General features: G+C 41.6%; 1 long non-coding RNA gene across 1 annotated transcript; it reads right to left on the reverse strand.

The window, feature by feature from the left end:
* Positions 1–10996: 10996 nt before the first annotated feature.
* Positions 10997–16846, reverse strand: LOC115594823 (uncharacterized). Its single transcript, XR_003986562.1, has 3 exons — positions 16140–16846; positions 15616–15715; positions 10997–11296 (listed from the first exon to the last, which is right to left on the reverse strand). It is a non-coding gene; the product is annotated as an uncharacterized LOC115594823 (long non-coding RNA).
* Positions 16847–21691: the final 4845 nt, after the last annotated feature.

Below are 21691 nucleotides of genomic sequence, written 5' to 3' on the forward strand. Positions count from 1 at the left end.
TCTATAAGCTCTAACACTAATTGGTACATTGATTTTAAATGATCTGTGGCCAAGTGTTGTTCTTCTTTGGCAGGATGTCGGCAGAGTTATCAGGAAAATAACTCTAAAGGCTCCTTCCCTTGTTTCCAGGAAGAGTTTAAAGCGGTATAGTAATGAAAGCTGTGTGAGCAGACCTGGCTACATCAGCAATATTCCCTTCATGATGAATCTTTTTTTAAAACATAGACTCCAGGCTATAAAATAAAAGCTCAAGGGTCAGTCTTTCTACTTTGGATAATGCTCCTCCTCACCTACGATCCAGCTGTATACTGCTGAGTGTGCATGAAGTGTGCGGCGATTGATCTGCTGTCCAGTTCTGCAAGTTGACCAGCGGGACAGCTTCCAGAAGCGTGACGTACTCTGTTCATGTTGATGAAGGATATCTGGATGGAGGGAGGAGAGAGCCGGTGTGGCGTCTGTGTCACGTGGGGTTTTTCTTTCCAGTAAGTCGACTGTTGATGATTTAGATCTCTATGTCCCAGCTGAGCCGTCCAACTTCAAACCCAGGAGCCAAAATAAACCTGAACACAGGCTCTAATAAAAATCCCCCACGGTATCTAAATGCCTGGATGAACTTTCCAACAAGTGATGCTGCTGGGAAGTTATTTTTATCCCAAATGACTGAAAATAGGACCAGCGGGCCTTGGATCTCATTTTAGGAAGAGTGTGACGTTTCCTTTCAGAAGAGCAGCTGCTGTTGTGAGCTGAACGGAGGTGTGTGTGTGTGTGTGTTTGTGTGTGTGTGTATTCCTGTCCGCATTTCAGTGTGTCAGTGTGTATCTGTCTGTATCTATGTCTTTTTCCCTTCCTGTATTTACAGATGGTTTGTAGTAAATCACTTGAGGTGGATGAGAGAAGGTTTAGACCTGCTGGAGATCTGACCGTGGAGAGACAGCGAACACCTGAGACGTGCAAAAGGCTGAAAGAGACACAAAAAAGGATTACAAATGACGAGGCTACGTGTTGTGGTAAATGACGAGGCTGTTGTTGTTGTCTTTTGTATCTTTTAATGTCATTTTTGCATCTTTTTGAAGTTATTTTGCGTCAGTCATCAAGCAAATTTTGGAAAGTGGTTTTGTGTCTCTTTGTAGTTGTTTTACATATTTTTGTGGTTGTTTTGCATCTCATTTTGGTCTTCTACCTATTTTTGTAGTTTTTTCTGCTCTTTTTGTAGTCATTTTGCATCTCTTTGTAGTCCTTTGTGGTTGTTTTGCATCTTTTTGTAGTTATTTTGCATCCATTTGTAGTTGTTTTACCTCTCCTCATAGTAGTTTTGCATCTTTTTGTGGTTGTTTTGCATCTTTTTGTTGCCATTTTGCATCTATTTGTAATCCTTTAGCCTATTTATGGTTGTTTTGCATCTCTTCGTGTCGTTTTGCATCTTTTTGTAGTAATTTTGTGCCTTTTTAAAGTCATCAAGCAAATTTTGGAAAGTGGTTTTGTGTCTCTTTGTAGTTGTATTACAGATTTTTGTGATTGTTTTGCATCTCATTTTGGTCTTCTACCTATTTTTGTAGTTTTTTCTGCTCTTTTTGTAGCCATTTTGCATCTCTTTGTAGTCCTTTGTGGTTGTTTTGCATCTCTTTGTGGTTATTTTGCGTCTATTTGTAGTCGTTTTGCCTATTTATGGTTGTTTTGTATCTCTTTGTTGTCATTTTGCACCTTTTTGTAGTCATTTTGTGTCTCTTTGTGGTTGTTTTGCATCTCGTTGTGGTCATCTACCTATTTTTGTAGTTGATCTGCTCTTTTTGTAGTCATTTTGAATCTATTTGTAGTCCTCTTGCCTCTTCGTGTTTGCTCTTTCTGTGGAGGTTTTACCTCTCTTTATAGTAGTTTTGCATCTTTTTGTATTGTTTTGCGTCTACTTGTAGTCATTTTGCCTATTTATGGTTGTTTTGCATCTCTTTATCATCCTTTTGCACCTTTTTGTAGTCATTTTATGTCTCTTTGTGGTTGTTTTGCATCTCGTTGTGGTCATCTACCTATTTTTGTAGTTGCTCTGCTCTTTTTGTAGTCATTTTGCATCTATTTGCAGTCCTCTTGCCTCTTTTTGGTTGCTTTGCTTCTTTTTGTTGCCATCTACCTGTTTTTGTAGTTGTTTTGCATCTTTTTGTGGATGTTTTTGTTGTCATCTACCAGGTTTTGTAGTTGTTTTGCATCTTTTGTGGTCATGTTGTTGTAGTTAAGCCTCTTCGCGACTGTTTTGTGACTCTTTCTAGTTTTCTAGTCTCTTTGTCTCGGTGTAGCTAAATTCTCTTCCTCTACAGTGAGCTCAGAGGTCGCCCAGTCAGCTGGTCTGGGTTCAGTGTCTGTCTCAAGGACACTTCAGCTTGGTGGATGCTGGACAACAGGGCTTGATCCCAAAGTGTTAAACCCACACAAACTGTATCCAGGCTCATATTCAGCACCTGCCACCAACAGAGAGTATTCAAGGTGGCACTAATGCGACACAAAGCAAGACTGACACAACTTCAGACTCACTGAGGTGAAATGAAGTGGAGACGCTTCACTCCAGTGGAAGCAGTTTAACTGACACTGTCAACACACCTATCAAGCAAAGTCTGCTGATCTACCTGGAAGAGTATCTCTGTTACATGTTTATGAAGACCAATAGAGAGGTCTTTAGATGATTAATTATTATTAATTATGAACATGCAGCATTATACAATAAAACTTTATTCTAATGAAGAGCTGCAGGGGCAGAAAACGGATCACCTCGTCACCCTTGTTGGTTTTGTTTTGCTTGTTAGAGTTGGACAACCCACAAACTCGTCATTCTAATTAGTTCATAAAGTTTGGTGAGCCAAAAACACTCACATGAGCGTGCAGATCCTTTAAGCCTTTATGGAGACCCGGGGCTTTATAAGCCACAATCAGCTGCCCCTGCCACCCAAACCGTGCCCAGCCTGCAGCCCCACAGATGAGCGGTGGATCTGTATCTTGCCAGCGAGCCGTGCAGAGGTGGGGTGGTCGGGTGGAGATGCTGTCAGCACAGATCAGGCAGCCAGCACTGTGTCAGCTAACATGGTCATTGTTGCAGTCCAGCTCCCACACAAAGCCGGGATTTAGACATGGGGAAGGCCTGGGACCATGAATTAAGGGCCGGGCCGGGCCGGGCCGGGCCGGGCCGGAGAGGGGAGGGATGGAGGGTGAGAGAGACGGAGAGAGACGGAGAGAGGGGGGAAGTCTCTGCATGTCATTTCTTTTAGTGATTTTCTTCCTTTAGCTTAAATTGAAGAACTACATCTTCTCTGAAAAAAACAAAAATCCTCCTCATCAAGTTCATTTATAGACTTATTTTCTTCACGGTTTCCCCTGACAGCAGTGACATGCTGACAGTATATATCATATAATACAGTCACTGGCAGAGCTGAAGGAGGGCTGAGGAGGAATAGAGTGGTGAGGGAGGTATGAAGAAGGGGTGAGGGAGGGGTGGGGCGTGCCGACGGGTGAGGAGGGTGGAGGGGGGGGGGGGGGGGGGGGGGGCGGCTTGGTTGGCATGGGGCACGAGGTCCCACCAGACCAAAGCTATGCCCTCATCAGCGCTTAAATGGGCCAGGAAACTGGAGCAGGCAGTGTGTGTGCTTGTGTGTGTGTGTGTGTGTGTTACTGTGAAAAACATGCCTGTTCTGAGAGGAAGGGTCTCAGAACGAGAGGAAACCTGCCAGTTCTGCAGAGGTTATGAACTTCTGTTCGTGTTCAGCGTGGCTGCAGAAAATACTCGTTTCTGATTGGCTGCAAGGTTTTCCAATATAGATTAAATATCCGGACACTTCAAATCAAGCTCTACTCAACAGTTTAACCACCGCCGTGAGTCAGGGCTCTTCTTGGACATGCGATAACGGCATCACTGCGCTGTGAACTCTTTTCCAAAAGCTTGCGCCGCGATGGCTTGTTGATACGTCGTCAAAGTTCAAACTGGATCCAGCGAGTGGCTCTGTATCGGAAAGGCCCACCATAGTGTTTAATCAGCCCAGACACCAGGATATGATGTTTGCAGTTCACCATACGTGGTACAAACGTACTGTAGGTGCTTATTTACTAACTTTCACGTCAGGAGGTGAAGGTGGTGAGGCGTTACTACAGCCAGCACGACTGGCAAACAGCTGACTGCACTGCACGCATTTCCGGTGGATTTTGTAAACACAGCGAGAGAAATAGAAAATTCAGCCTAACCGAATGTAAAGTTGCAACATAAAGATAAATTCAGCTTTAAGTGATCTGCGGTTTTGCAGAAACGCACTTAGCTCACATTTAATCTGGCGTTTGGGTTCTTTGATTCATCGGAAAGACTAAACTTCTGCCCGCACTTCCGATGACGGCCCTGATGATTTCCTCCTGCCGCTGTCAGCACGCTGCTCAGCTCTCACCTCCTCTGAGTCTGACTGTTGATATTTCAAACAAACAAATCTGCACCTGATGTGCGGCATCAACGATCCCTCCCCGTCAGCCAATCAAAAGCTGGTATTCCATGCATAAAAACTCTTCATCCTGGAGACGCAGCCTCTGTGAGGGCAAATCAGAATGTCGAGAAAGGTTTCAGGTGGAGGAGGGGGTTTCCTAACATACTTGACAACACACACACATACACACACACACACACACACACAGAGGAAGGCGCTTGCATCTGTTAAGTCATCGGCTCGAGCAGATAAACTAAACAGTGACTAGTGACACAATGCTCACTTCCTCCATCAGCTTCGCCTTGACCTGCATCTGAACGACCTCTCTGCGCGCTGACCTGACCTCCAGGTATTAATAGAGACGAGTGGGAGGAGTCCATTTTCACAAATTCCACAGTATGCATGGTATGTATATAAATATATATCCCTTTTGGAAATGTGTGGTTCATTTTATGGTTGTTATAATATTTGAGTGAACATTTCTCTTTCGTCCAAAGCAAATATTACTGAATGTTCTGTGAAAGGGGTTGAGGGAGTAAACAAATCTGTTTCGAGTTGAAACATTAAACAATATTTCGATATGAACACTGAATAAAATAACTGTAATGTACAGTTTCCTGATAGATAACAACCTATGCAGCTCAAAGCCTTTTAAAATGATTATTACACAGTGTAATCTACTCTCTGGATTTGACAATGTTCATCACTCAGACTGATGGTTGAGACCTCTGGGTGTTAATAGAGACATCTGAGAGAGTAAACAATGACCTGCTGCTAGATTTATGGGAAATCAATGAGATGCAGCATCTTCCAGTTTTATCAGAATCTAACGTTCAGTGGATTTAATGTGAAGAGTGAAATGACACGTAAAATGAAATGATGCTTCAGGCATGTAGGCTACGCAGACCTCTGAGAGGAAATCAATATCGTGTCTGTAACTTTGAACAACACTGCTGATGCCAACACATCCTGTGACACTAAATACGACTCGCTGTTCCCAAAATGACATGATCGTTGCAGTTTACCAACGCGACCGCGCTAAAACCTTCACCTGCAGTTTGTGAAGGTTTAGGCGACAAAACCGCTCGTTAAGGTCTCGGTAAAGATCGCAGTTTGGGTTCAAATAAATATGTTACTCATGTAGCTTAAGTTGTGTAAGTATGTAACGTGCGTTACGTTATTTACATTAACATTGTTCAGCTAAAATAAGTCACAGTCGACTGTTGGTTTCACATGAGACACAAACAGCAGCACATCCGACCAAAAACATCCTCCCTACATGGACTTTGAACTGCGTCATCTGACTTTCTCCTTGGCTGCTGTAATAATGACTACAGCCACTAGAGGTCGCCACCTAACAACAAACATAAATATGGGTCACAATAAGCTGCTCGCACAGTCGAACTGTGTGGTTGTTTTTCTGATGAGGGCAGGCAGCAAGTCACCAAACCTTTCACTCAACTATTAGAAAACCTTTATCAAATTAAATCATGTGTTCTGTCAGCACAAGGAGTTACATGATGCTGTCGACAGAGACAGAAGTGATCGAGCATTAAACACATTATCAGCAGATACTCAACATAAACCAGGAAAAGTCACCATAAATCAACCATATAATACTAATAATTAATATTTCTTGTACCATGAGTCAAGTATTGAGCCACATCTGATCTGCCTCTCTCACTGAAGGTCACTCCAGGTATCTGCATCAGCTAAAGACTTTATATGCAAAATGCTACTTTACATCCAAACTAATCAAAATATGATGCAGGCAGCTTTTTCTAAAAATAAGCAGAAATATGAAAACATTTTCCAATCACAGATGTATCACATGAGGAAGCCGTGAGGGAGTATCAACAACAACATCACAAAAAAGCAGTTTGAGTCAGGAGAAAAGTTGTCGTGATCGTTGTGGATGATGTGTTCGGACATCTGCCTTCAACTCTGACAACAGTGTTCAACTCAAGTCAGACTGTTTTAATTTTTACAGAATGTATTTCTTATTGAATTCTGAACAAACTGCCGCTCATGATTTCGATAAGTCCGATGGTAATCCTACACAAAATAACTCCCAAAACTATTTCAGGAGAAAATGGGAATGCTTTTGTCAAATAATCCAATTCATCATTATGTTTTTTTTTTTACAAAGTAGTTGTGCTTCTCTCAGGGAGGTTGTGTCGCTCCGTGTAGTAGAGGAAGAGACTTATTCGTCCTGACCTGCATTGGAGGAAGGCGTCCAGGTGACTCTGAATATTCCACGCAGACACTCACACATGGTCCGCAGCAGGAAGTCGATGGAGGAAACACACCGATGGAGCAGCCCACACGCGGGCCGTGGGGCTGGGAGAGCTGGGCGGCAGAGCTGTGGGGAGCCAGGTGGGTGTCTGAGGCGATCTGGGGGTCGCTTTGACTGTTTGGGCCCACGAGAGACCGAGCTACACTGTCAGCGTGGATCACAAATAGAAAGAAAGCAAGAGAGAGAGAGAGAGAGGGTGGAGGGGTCCTGGGGTTGGGAGGGAGGGATGGATGGATGGATGGATGGATGGATGGAGGGCACAGAGAGGAGGGGAGGGATCAACAGAACGACAGACAGACAGAAGAAGAGAGGGACTGTCTCATCAGTGTGTGTACATATCAACATATGGACCACTGAACTTTCTTTTTCCGCTGCAAACCACCATAGAGTGAGCGATGGATGTATGTGTGTGTGAGGGAGAGGCGACAGCAGCGAGACGGGACAGAATAGGGGTGTATTAGCACTAGTGGACAGTCAGCAGTTTGCTCCAGCCCCGTGTAAAGCCCTGCTCCATTGTTTGCGCTGCTGGAGGCTTTAGCCGCGGCCCAGCAGGGCCTTGTTACTGGGCTTAGAGGGGCTGGACGCTGGATACCAGTCAGACACAACCACAGCCAACACACCTCCAACGGGGCAACACAACTTCTGCGTTTGGGTGTTTATCACTGAGTGAACAGAAAATGAATTTAATTATATAATACGTAACATTTCTGCACCAGAATGTGTAAAAACGACCAGAACTTTGTTGAGTTGTGTACTTCAGTTATCAGAAAATGTTCCCAACAATCCATAAAAATTCTAGGCAACGGTGCGTTTCTTTTCGGTCGCTTGTCACTATAACTTCTGTGAGAGAGTGAGAGCGCGAGGAAGGAAGTCGGTGAAAGTGACTCAACGTAACGTGAATAAAACTTTGAATCATCACGTTGTCTGTTAACATTTCTGCCTGTGTCACAGAGACAGATTTACCACGACGGGTGACTCACGGTGAAGACAACAACCGTCACGATCCAGATTTGCTGTAAAAATGGACTGAACCTTTGTGTGCTTCCATGGCAACCGTCTCCAGCTCCAGTACATGTGCTAATGTGACCTGTGAGACTAACGGCGATGATGTAATTCTTGTGAGAAACAGGAAGCCATGGGATTGTTTGTGATGGCTGCCCATCTAAGGAGCCTGTTAATGCAACACTGTTTCTGGGCCAAGTCATTACCTCCATCCTCCAGCCTCCATCCTCCATCCTCCAGCCTCCATCCTCCATCCTGAGCCTTCTTTATCCCTCCAGCTGCAGCTCTGTCAAACACTCTCGCTCTTCCTGTTAGAGGGTATTTCATGTTGATGCTGCATCATAAGATCAGGAGATCCAGAGCGTCACAGGAGACACAGAGTTGGGCTTTGATGACTGTAAAATCAATCCAACTCTTACGCCAGAAACACACGATCGTGTCCAGTCGACCGGCAATTATGTTGTAATAATTAAGTAGTAAAATATGACAACAGTATTTTCCTAACCTGAACTGGTCACCTGTGGTTATGGTTGTAGTGAAACCATTTGTCTGAGTGGTATCCTGTCAGTTACACAAATAAAACAAATGAAATCCTCTCTCTGACCTGATGTTCATGTCGTTGTCCCCCGCATTGATAAAAACGTCCTCCCACTGAGGATTTTGTGGATCAATAAACACGTTAAACCACTTTCTTCGTTGCTCCCGGTGGATAAGAGTCATAATTCTCAAGCATTTTGCTGCAATGACTGAAGCTCTCACTTTTCTCGGAAGGATATTCTCAGATTTCAGGCGAATATTTGCTAGGATTCATTGTCCGGGGACCAAATGTGCCGAAATTCGTCCCTATAATAATATTACATAAACTGACTTTCATGTCAGGTGGTGGCGGCGTTACAGCTCGGCGAGGTCATTATTTATAACTGAGAGAGCCAGGTAATCTAAAACATGATTCTCATTAACTTAACTAAGTTGTTTTTGTGCCTAAATCTAATTGGACCGTAAGCTCAGAGTTTCCCCAACATTAAATTGGGCCCAAAGAAAAGTTGCAGCAAAGGAAATATAAATAATATTAAGTTGCAACATATCCAATATTTAAATACCTTCTCTTCAAAAGCTCCAAACTCTGAATTTGTTTTTTTTGACCTAGTTCTTTTAAAGTTAGTATTCATCTTAAAAAGATATATTTGATCTGTGATTTGACAACGTTGTGATTTCTTGTGTGAAGCTTCATCGGGTCTCCGGGTGATAAATGTAGTTTTCTGTGCTCATTAGAAACTGTGTTTGTCTGCCACATGCCTCAGTTAATCCCTACAAAGTGCAGAGTAGTTGAGAGCTGAGTCATCGAGGATGGAGCCACACACACACACACACACACACACAGACACACACACACTTGACACACGGCTAAAGCCCTGAGAATCCTGTGGGTTTAACAGAAAGTGACTCAGACGGATCACACAGGTTTTCTTCTCTCGATGCCCACTCACAGCTCAGACCTTCAAGCTTAAAACTGATGTCGACAGCACTCTTCTACTTTCCCTCCACTCAGACGGATGAATAATTTGTTTTGAGCCGCGAGTCGTCAACTTCATGCCGTCAGAAAGGCCACTCGAAGGAGGAGCAGGACGCCAAACCAACCTGGAGCACATCTGTGAGCAAACAGCGACCGCTTGTTGTTGTTTTCTGGACAAATCTCACTGTGGTTTTTTTTGGGGGGGCAATGTCACGGAGACACTTCCACCCTCCATCTGTGAAATGAAAACTTGCCCTGCAGTCGCAACTTTCAACCAGCCTCCGGAGAATCATTTCGTTACAGTTTGCAAAGAAATGTTGAGGACCCAAACGCAAGACACACTGAGGCAGACAGGCTAATCCACAAAGAACCAGAGACAAGTACAAATCAGAAGCTCGGGGAACACAGGCAGGAATCCAAAAACACGAGGGCAGAAAACACGAGGAGAAATATATCAAATACACAGGAGGCTGATCAGGGACAGGTGAATCTAATCAGGACAATCACAAGGGAGGGAAACAAGAAGAAGACAGGAAGTAACACAACATGACACCTGAGGACGAACCGACAAAACCAAAACTAAACCAAAAACCCCAAACCTATGACACAGGGTTAGGGTTAGCTGAGCCTGCTAACATGCTAAGCTAAGATTGTTAAAATGGTAAACATGAGCATGTTAGCGTTGTCACTGTGAGCATGCTAACATGCTAAACTAAGATTGTTAAATTGGTAAGCATGTTAGCATTGTCACTGTGAGCATGCTAACATGCTAAACTAAGATTGTTAAAATGGTAAACATGAGCATGTTAGCATTGTCACTGTGAGCATGCTAACATGCTAAACTAAGATTGTTAAATTGGTAAACATGAGCATGTTAGCATTGTCACTGTGAGCATGCTAACATGCTGATGCTAACATTCAGCCAGTGGAAATCCCAGCTGTGACTGACGGTACAACCTCACGGTGTTCTCCATCGTTTCCTCCTTCACTCCATCCTTCTTCTCTTCTTTATTTCTTACCTCCTTTCTTTTTCTTCATCAGGTGTTGAGAAGGAAAATCTCCCGAACTGGAGGTGCAAAGTTTACTAGAACTAAATGACTGTCCCCAATTTACTTTTGATGCTTCGAGCTGCCAAAATGAACTTAATTCTTCTGTCGATCTGCGGCCTCTGCGGACAAACGATGGCGATGTTGATGACGATTTGTTTTAGTGACTTCCGAAACAACCAGACTAGAGTCGTGTCTGTCTTTGTGATTCCTCCTCAGCACTCCACCTTTAAAATATACTTAATTGTTTTAATTATCCAACGCGGATAAGTCAGAATCCATCCTGGTGACGAGCTTTAAGATTTACCAATAATTATACAGATTCTCACTGATGGTCTCGTTTGTTTATGTGGGTTTCACAGGCAGGTAAAACTTCCTCGTAGCACATTTAAATAAACTTTTACTGCAAATATTTGTTTTTCGCTTAAACAACTAGATGATTTTTTTACTCGTTGGCAACACGAGCATCACCATGTGGGATTAGTGACAGACCTTATGAAGAGGCGTGTAAAAGAGGCCATCGTGGAAACCAACTTTTTTTGGCGAACCTCTTTGGTGCTCGTACAAAAAAAGTATCAAGTATGAGGTGAAAACCGTGAATGAGTCACACGTCGGCACTTCAGATCCATCGGAGGCCAACAGATTTAATCTCATCAGTCAGGAGAGGATGGAAATGATCGAGGAGTGAAAAAAAACAGATGGTTAAGGCTTTTATTTTAATTGTTTTACAGTGTTCTTTCTGCACATGTAAAGAGGCTAATTAATCCAACACGATGACAAAAACACCCAGAGTGCATTCAATTAATTGACCTTCACATTTGTCGTGGTTTTGTCTACAGGTATCATCCAGTTTATACATTAAAACAAATCAGATTTCAATGCAATATCAACTTGATGCTGTATCTTTATACAGTCTGAGCAGACAGATCCAGCTGGCTGTGTGGATGTGATGCTGCAGTTCTTCTCTTGACCTCGGTGCTGCTGGTTCTGATCGGGCCTGGAGGAGAGACAGACGGAGAGTCCTTCAGTTCACATCAACGCCAAACACACCGCGACCTCCTGAAGGTAAAGACAGACGTTTTCATGCTGCCAGTCTGCGTACAGTGCTTCACACGGATCGACAGACAGCATTCACACTCACATCCACAAGGACAGAGAGTGTCTGACAGACCTGAGGTCAGATATAACGCAGCATGAGAGACATCTTTGAGCCTCTTGCCTGCTCGCAGTTCATTCACTGTCAGTGTTCGCAGCAGGTCCGGTCACATCGACAGACCACACGAGAGTTTATGTTTTAAAACAGGTTTATACCTTTGTATTGTAAGATGAGTAACTACCTAACATATTTAGGAACTCTGAATATGTTTTTAAATGTTTTACAGACTAGTAATAAGACAGAAACCAACCTGGCAACCTGAAAGCACATTTAGCTACATTAGTGTGTTTTGACCACGATGGATCCGACAATTTATATTCGATGTGATCTTTTTCTTTTTTTGACACAAACTTCATGAAATTTACTCATATAATGACTTAATTATCAGTAGGATTAGTAGGATAGTTTGTTTTGCATCCTTTTGGTTGTTAAACCACTTTATCTTTACTGTAAACTAATTAGTGTTTTAGCTGATGACTCATTAAGTGAGAAACTTGTCGCCCTTAATTAAGGACTTGCTTACTCTCTAATTAACCTGCTCTTAGGCTTATAATAAAGCGTCACAGATAAGTCAGTTTATAATGAGCCGTCAAAAGGGATTTGGAGACCTGGCAACCCAAATGATGTTATTGTCTTATTCAGCAAGTCGCCAGAACAAAATGTTGCCATTGTTTGTTTCTGCAAACATGGAAATGTTAAATTTGATTTGAGTTTATATGCATCATATCAACATTTTTACAATGCATTAGATGTCTATATGAGCCGACTTTACCACCGAATATGAGAACAATGGATATCTTTTATGATACTCTGGACGTTTTCCAGCCGTCTTTGTGGCGACTGAACCAGGTATTTCTAACCAAAACGTGATATTTTCTTGAACCTAGACATTTGTTTTTTTTTTGTGCCTAAATCTATTTGGATGCCTTAGACGTTAAAAAATCTTAACTCGTAAAATTTGCTTTATTAGGGAGTGGTAATAAAAATAAGTTAGGACACATCATTCATCCAAGTAACATCCACTCAGGTGTAGATATGTAGTGGGGCCCCATCAGGCCGGTACGATCAGCACCGGCCACGTTGAGGGACGACTCCACCGTTTACTGTTTGCACCCTCGTCACCACATCTGTCTACTGAGAAGACACCGTGGTAATTAAAGTGCAGCTCCTCGTCCACACACACACACACACACACACACACTCCAATCTGCTCGTTAACTCACTTTAAGACGTCTACACAGGAACTAAAGTCTGTGTATTATAGAGCTAAATTATACTTTGTTCCACCCCCATATTTTTTGGGCACATTTGGTTCTGTACTTTGGCTGTAATTTGTTCTGGATCGAAGTAATAATTTTCAGGGTTGGAAGTCATTTTCCATTAAATTATTTCCTATAATAAAGAAAAAGACTCTCTCATACAGAGATACAAACAAACGTCAGGGTGAATTTGTAACATTTGGATTTCTTCATTTCGTCTCTCTCGCTCTTTTATTTTGCACTTTGCCTCTTTTGTCACGCTGATTGATTATCCGACTCTTTTCTGTCGCCGCTCGTCTCGACTGTTTATCGTTGCTTTGTGCTGAAGTGAGATATTTCAATAAGCTGACTGTTCGCTGATTGCATCTCTATTTACTGTGTTTCTGAAACAATTTCATCGCTGAGCAAAATCAACTTCACGTCTCCTCAGAGTCACTTGATTACACACAGAAACATTTTGATCCGAGGAATCAAGTTGCATCAGAATGTGAGTCATTCCTCTTCTTCTTAGAAGTATAACTATTCTTTATTATCATGCCTCTCATAATAATCTGTTATATTATTGTCTAATAATCATTTACTAACAGAAATGACTCTTTTTCTTTTTCTTTTCTTTACCAGTCTGCAGATTCTCCACTGCTGCTGGATACTCGGGATTCTCCAGACACTCCTGTTCAGTGACTTCTGGGAATAGGGTGGAGAGGACCACACACACACACACACACACACACACACACACACACACACACACACACACACACTTTGTGGGTCACAGGACGGGTGGGGGCTGGATGGTTTTGGATGATTAACAGGGAGACAGAAATAACCTCCTGGGTTGGGCTGAGTTGCGTTCCACGACCCCCGAGAACACCAAATAGTTTACACACTGGGGAGTGACATGTTGGAGATACCTCAGAGGACGTGTGTGTGTGTGTGTGTGTGTGTGTGTGTGTGTGTGTGAGTGTGTCCAGGTTTAGCTACATTTGTGAGGAGCAGCAGCTGACTATTTCTGTCCGTTTTGCCGCTCCTCATACTGAGAAAATGTTGAAAACTCTGAAGACACGAGCGAAAAGAAAAGCAGACGGGCGAGATAAGTGGAGCTGGGATGAATCGTCTTCTAAAATATTCTGCTTTATTTGTTTTGAAGCAGCTCTCGGTCAGTAGGGGTGTATCCATCAAACAGCACGTCTCAGCCTGGGCTGCAGTCAGCAGAGACTGGGTGTGTTTGATCCTCTCATGCAGACACACCCATAAACACCCGGATCCAGCGGACCACAGCTGGATCTGTTATTCCAACAAAAATCTGGGCTGAGATTCATTAAAAAAAAAAAAAAAAAAACGCCTCATAAAACACAGGATTAGGTCATCAAGTGACGACACGGAGATAAAAACTGGGCTCATTTAGGAGCGTCGTAATGAGACACCTCCCAGACTGTGATGAGGATTTGTCTCCTTCTCTTCTTGTGAAAATGTTTAAACTTTTTGATTTGACTGACCTCAGATTTTCAGCCTGATTCCTCCAGACTCTCAGCTCCACTCTCTGTGAACTGAGACGAGAGGAGAGCTTGAACTGTGTGTGACACGACACACGAGCCTGTCGGTTCAAACCTGCTCCAACACTGCCGACCAGTGTTAGAAATCTGCTACTGCAACACGACGCACGCCAAACAAAACCTCCCCGTGGAAATGAGCAACGGGCGCAGAAATAACTAGGTAACCTGGCAAGTTGAAACAGGAAGTGATGGTTGGTTCTCTCTTCTCATTGGTTGATCTATTTTAAGAACTCCCCATGGTTCTGTTACTAAATCTGGATGTTGTACAACTTACACCGAAAGGTAATGACACACATCTTGTGATTGATTGGTTGAATATAAACATCAAGTTGAGTCGTTACCATTGGTTGAAGAGGCTTCGCCACAATATTGTAATAATCATTTTATTGGCTAAAAAATGTTTTCTACTTCAGAGAAACAGTGAGGAATGTTTAACATGTGGAGAAGTTTATATGATTCACTCCTACAAGATAATGAATCAATAACTCTTCATAAAATCAAATTCTTAAGTAATACTGAACTAACGAAGAACTCTTGATGATGAATTTATTCCGTCTGCTCACAAATGATGTTTTAAATGAAGTTACTTTGACTTCATGTGATCAATTCACACTTTAATAAACTTTTATGTAATCCATCTGATTTTCACTGTGAATTAACTGACAAACAAAGTCACAGTTAATTATATTTAATGTTTTTAATGGTCTGTTAATTTGCACTTTGCCGCTTTCGTCACATTAATTGACGATCCAACTCTTTTTCTGTCTTCACTCATTAACTTTTGTTAGCGGTGAGCATCATGAACAAATGGTTCTGCATTAATTGATGCATTAAGTCATGCATTAATTAAGTATATGATTGATTTCTTTATTTCTAAGTGCCAGCAATGAATAATTTTGCTTTAATGAAAACCTGAAACTAAATTACAGCTGATTGTAAAAAGACAAATCTTTTCTATCAATTACAAAATCAAACCTGGAACCAAAACATTCATATAAATCTGCTTTTAACACCTGATTTAAATGATTTCAGCTTCATTTTGCTTCTGCTAGTTTCACTAATCATATTTCTCTGAGTTACACACGTGGTTCTTTTTATATCTGTGTTCACAGTTACTTCTTTTTCAGTGATTTTGTGTTGATATGTTCCACATGAAGCACTTTGTAACCCTGTTTTTAAAGGTGCTATATGAATAAATGATCATTATTATTATTGTACAGAGTTGGTAAATCTGAAACAAACTCAAACACATGTCCTGGATGTGAGTGGCCTGAGCACAGAGCAGTGTGTGTGAGCAGGTTACAGTTATTTATAAAGCAGCAGCTGCCTGCTGATGGACATCATGTACCTTCAGCAGCCCGGGGACACTGAGCTGAGCGGCGGGGACACTCAGGACATCAGGCGGCCTCTAATCCGGCCGGAGGCGCTGAAACTGCGCACACAGCAGTCTGAGAGATGAGCAACAACAAGTCAACAACAACAACAAACGCACAAACAAACACAGAGAACTTTGTATTTCTATCTATTTTTATCTGCAGGAGGACAGAGTCAGACACGTGGTGCTTCATTACTGAAGATCAAACTGTGAAACTTTGATTACCATCCTGCGCACAGCGTGATACAACATTTGCGGCACACACCGCCGTTTATTAATCACATGCAGTTTAACAACAGCCTGAAAGACTTCAAGTCAAGGTCGACTGTGAGTGACTCTCCCCGGACTTGTCGGTGCGTCAAACCACAATCAACAAGCTGAAGAGGAGTTCGAGAGAGACGCAAAATATTTCACAAACAAAAGTCTTATCAGAGAAAAAAAAAGAAAATAATATTTTAATCAGCTTTGTGCTGAAGTGTGCTCCCATATCCTCTTACCTTCATTCCTCAGAAGCAGCCGCCCCGGTTTGGATCCCCGCCTGGAAAAACTTTGCAGCCTCACCCACAAACTCACAGCGTCTTTACGCACCGAGCAGGCAGCATCTCCGCGCAGGACGACGCCAAACACAAATGTCGCTCGTTCGTGATTCAAAACCGAATCTCATCAACTCAATCTCCACTTCCAAGTCTAACAGCCTCACCCCTCCAGCAGGGACACACAACAGGCTGGCTGTGTGCCGCCATGTCCGCCCAGCTGACCGGTCCCCGCGCCGTTAACGCTCCTCCTCCGCAGCTGTGCGCAGATGGAGGCTTATATGAATGTATGGACACAGAGGAGCCCGGCAGCTCTATTGTACTGATGCAGCCACAGCAGAGACAAGCTCACAGCAGGTGGCCAGACGACTGAACAGCTGCTGTCTACTGTCAGTCTGTTCTGTAATATAAACTGCACATATATAATACAGTAACTGTTTGTCCAGAGGGGACATTTAGACAGTTGTAGCTTTACTTTTTTCAGTGTTTCTACTTTGGGGCAAATATCTTACAGTTTAGTTTTCATCTGTTGGCCTCAGATTCTTGACTCAACATCAGACAGACTTCAGGTCCTGGAGCTGCAGCTGAAGGAGCCACATGAAAGAGTCAAAAGTCTCCTCGATGAGGCAGTAAATTCCCCCAAACTCAGAGACACCCAGGACCCCAGAATGCATCCACTCATGGGTGAGATTACGAGACATGGAAAAACCCAAGAAGTAGAACTATTTAAATCCTTCTACTGGCTCGAAAACTGCAGCTTAACTTGAGTATCAGGTTCCCTGGAGGAGGAGAGCTTCTGTCTGTCTGCTGTTCAGGGGCGGTTCCTCATATGGGCACTGAAGGTGGGTGAGGTCCGCCCAAAGCGCCATGCAAGCTAGGACCGCCACTGAATAGGGGAAAGAAGGCTATAAATAAGAGCAGAAGCACATGGGGCTGCACGACCTGTTATATATGTACACAGAACCATCATTCTGAAAGAGGGCGGCTCAGACAAGCTTCATGCACAGATTTTAAGAAGATAAGGAAGTTTGTTGCAGCTCTGAACAAACTGTAATACAAAGCTGTTTAATGACTTTACTGTAAAACTGTTATGTGACGATACATTCACCAAGTAATGTGATGTTGTGTCTAAATAAAAATGATAAAACTTATATTCACATTCCCATGAATGTTCTGTCTTTGCCATTGTATGCAGCTGCTGATAAAAAAAACCCCAAAAAAACCCCCAAACAAACAAACAACTGGTTTCAAACAACCATTTGTGATGAACAGACATCTGGCTTTCTCCATTATGTCGACAAGAACTGCTCTTATATTTGGTTTATTATGTTGTTTTCTGCTAGTGGTATCTCATGATTATGTCAAAACTCTAAAAATAAAATTTCTTGTGCATCCTTTACTGTTTTTATTGTGCACATTTCACTTATCTTATCTTTTATTTACTTAAATGATCATAATGTTCTGTTTTAGTGTAGCATTTGAAGCCCCTTTCCAAAACTCGATTGAAAACTGGTGATAAAACCAAAAAGAATTTCGAGGAACTTTATTTTTTTCCACCAGATTTTCAAAACTTCCTACTTGTGGCTTTTATTTTGAATGCGCCACTATTTCCGGTCCTCGCTGAGTGCCATCTTTACGCAGCTGCGTGTCTGGTGGAGGTTTGTTTTGGGTTGAGGACGCGGCGGGCGGGGCGGGGCGGAGCTACACACAAAGGAGTGAGAGATGTTCTTAGATGGAAGAAGAAGAAGAAGAAGAGATGACTTCAGTGACTCTGTCCTGAAATACAACAACAGAGGACACAGAAGAGACTAAAGTCAACAGAAAAAACATAAAACAAACTAATATAATCACTGAGTGTAGGTCTTAAATACTAAAATAAAACTATTAAAGAATGAGGGAGAATATCCAGAAATACAAGAGGAAAAAATACTTTCATCATACTTTTTATTCATTTTTTAAACCTATTTTTATTGTATAAACCCTGATACAGGACTTGTTTATTTCTACGCTGTGTTGTTGTTACTTTTACCTAAGTACAATATCTGAATACTTCCACTGCTGCAGCCTTTACCTCAGGTGACAGGTGGACAACAATCAGACCAACACGAACAGGAAACAACAAACGAAAACAAAGTAAGAAGAATATAGTGTATAATAACAAATGAATAAATAATAGCAGCTGTGAATGTGTAATGAAAACTACCAAGGACCAAGACAGAAAAATTCAATATTTGAATATATACTATTTCTGAGCCTTTTTTGTATTCTAATGACTCTGATGCAGGACTTTTTCCTGTAGCAGAGTTTTTGTACACTGTGCTATTGTTATGTCTACTTACCTTGATGGAATCTGTTGCATTTCCATAATGTTTCCTGAGTTCATCAGGATGCAGGTCACCTAGTCAGCTTGTTTGTTGTTCAGGACTGCATGACGTGTTTTTGAGATTTGGGAGATGTGCATGCTGGTTCTGCCGCAAACACAACGCTCTTTAAAACCTAAGGCCTCAGTATCTGCTTCAACCTGCAAGCGAGCTAATCTGCTTCTATGTCAGCTGCTGCTGGACCACTACTGTCTGATGAGTTTTCTCTCTTTCACATTTTAATAAGAACTGACTATCATTAGATTTGTTCTCTAATAGAAGACACACAGACGTGCAAACGGCTACCAAAAACTAGCCCGATGACATCTTAGGCTGTTCCTCCATGTCCAAGAATCAGTGATTTATCATTTAGACAGATGTGTTAAAGTTGTTTTACCTCCTTTTTAAAAAAATGTTTCGGGCAACAACAAAAAAACTAAACAATTTCAGACGAGTATCAAATTTTGGTGGACCTTAAAACTAAAACTGGGGTTTTGGGGATATTATGACATAATGTGGGATTTTATCTCGTTAAGATGATGTTTTGATGATCATATGAATCAAATGTTTTAAGAGCTGAATGTATTTCTTGCTTTTGAGTGACTTCAACTGGCTGATTGTAGTTGAACAGCATTGAGACTAAAGGTTTGGTTCTTTAATCATATATTCCTTTATTAAACCCAGAGTAGTAACATTTTTACCACATATACATATATATATAAATTAAATACTGGTTTATCAGTTATTCAGTGCACACATAGGCACTACTCTGTTCTATAGCAACCAGCAGATAAGAAACAATAACACAAAACATACACACTTTGTGTGTTTTACTGATTTACCCGGCAACAAGCAAAGTCACAGCTGCAGCAGCCGGCCTACCAGTCTGATTACCATGGCAACCAGCATGCCACAGCAGTGTGTGTGTGTGTGTGTGTGTGTGTGTGTGTGTGTGTGTTTTGCTGAATCACAGGAACAGGAGGCCACACAATAAGTCTTTATAGAGAATCTTATAACAGTAATAAAACATGAAGAAATAATACATCTAAATCGCTCTGTTTTTAAACTGGGATCTGGTTCATCAGTGAGTTCATCACAAAGTGCGTTTGTAGAGTGTCACACAGAGGTGAGGTTTGTCTTGTCTGGGTCGTGAACTTCCTGTTTTATTTTGAAAATTAACTCTCCTCTCATTTCAGGTCACTTGCTCTTCCTCATTTGTCACCGGTCTGATCATCTCCCCTGATCCCTGATTGTTTTCACCTGTTCCCCTTTACCTTTCTTTCCTCCATTGGAGTGATTTTCAGTTTTTTTTTTTTTTCTCAGTTTAGCCTTGTCAGTGTAGATTTGTTTCATAGCCATTGTGCCTTCCTCCTTTGGAGTGAATTTTTGTTGTATCTTTTTCATAGCCTAGCTTTGTCAGAATAGTCAGATTGTAGTCTTTTGTTGTCTTTTTGGTTTTTTTTTCTCTAGTTCAGTTCCCTCCGTTGGAGTGGGTTTTCTTTTAGGAGTTTTGTTTCCTGTTTCTTTCACTGTGCTCCAGGTCAGCAAGGTAATATTTCTTATTCATTATTAATAAAATATTATTTTGTAATTTATTTCCACTTTTTCTGTGAGCAACTGCATTTCAGAAATAAAGCCTGTTCTGATTCCGCTCTGCATCTGAGTCCTCATTGTAGCCCGGCCTGACACAGAGACAAACACTTTTACAAATAAACAAAGAAAAAATGCAATTCAAATTTTCTGACACTGAAACAAAAAAAATTCACAGAGAAAGAAACAAGATAAACAATGAAAAGGTTATTTTATGTCATTCATCCATCTCGTGTTTGTTTACAATATTTAAACCGACCTGTGATTACCTGTCCATGCTGTCACTGCTGCAGTTACTCAGACAACATTCTTTTGATTCAGATTTAAAATATCATTGACAAATGAAACAGGCAACATGAACATTCACGCGCTACTACACCTCTGTGCATCAATAACTGTAATCTGGTCATTTAATACGTATGACTCTGAAATGGACCATTCCTTCCTGTTCCATGATGAATACTTTTTGTACTTTGTGTACTAGGCGGGATGTTTACTTGTATAGTTAAGTTAAAGTTGCAACTGTTAATTGATCAAGAACAGTTTTTGTGTTGAGATGTTTATATATCATTTAACTCGACAGTAAGTGCTGTACTTCCGGATAGCGGGTCCTCCATTCTGCCCACAGGACTGACGCGAAACATTAACTGATTAAATTATACATATATATATATAAATTGACCAAGTGCTCATTTCTCTCTCACACAGTGGTAGGTAAGGTTTGAAATGTATAGTTTAAAATTGGTAAAACAATTATCGATTAACGTCCAGGTTACACTAGATGTTGGAAAAAGAAAAAATACGTCATCTGTTGGGTGCTGTAAAATTGCCGCTTTTTAATGAAAGAGCACAATCAAACAGGTAGATTAAAAGACACAAATGATATAACAGTCCCGATAAATACACAAAGCATAAAAATGATACAAACAACTTGAAAGCCGTGGTTTCTGTGACAGCAGCGTCTATAGCAACCACCATAGCAACAATATCATAAGTTACAGCCCCACAATTTTGCACTGGAAATGAAGGGAATGGCAGCCATGTTTTTTCTTCTCGCAGCCAGAAAGTCAAACTTCATGTTTGACCAGCTCTCATCTGCACTAGAAAAGCGCCTGATTAGCAGTTGCCACAACAGTTCGTATAGCCTACATAAAAAAACACAACAGATGTTTTCTGTTTGTGATGCAGGCTATGTGAAATAACTGCAGCTAATTTATGGAAATGGAATGTGACACTGCTGCCCTGAGGAATGACAGTAAGATGACTTTCTGCAACACCCATCTGACACTCAATATACAAACTGGGTAGAAACAGTGTTTGTGATGTGCATCAGTGTTGCAACATCCTCCTTCTCAGAACTCGCTATCTGAAGATTTGTAACTGATTACAGAAGATTTCCTGAAAACATAGTGTTGCTGTCCAATCAAAACCACTCATCTCCAAAACGTGAACGTTTCATAAGCTAATAAAGTTTATCAGCGACTAATCAAAAAACATCCTGCTCTCATTTCTTTCCTCACCCCTGGCCCTAACACTCCTCCGTATAAAGCAGCCATGTTTTCAGCT

The sequence above is a fragment of the Sparus aurata genome, chromosome 2, assembly GCF_900880675.1.
Source record: "Sparus aurata chromosome 2, fSpaAur1.1, whole genome shotgun sequence".
In the NCBI taxonomy this organism is placed as follows: Eukaryota; Metazoa; Chordata; class Actinopteri; order Spariformes; family Sparidae; genus Sparus; species Sparus aurata.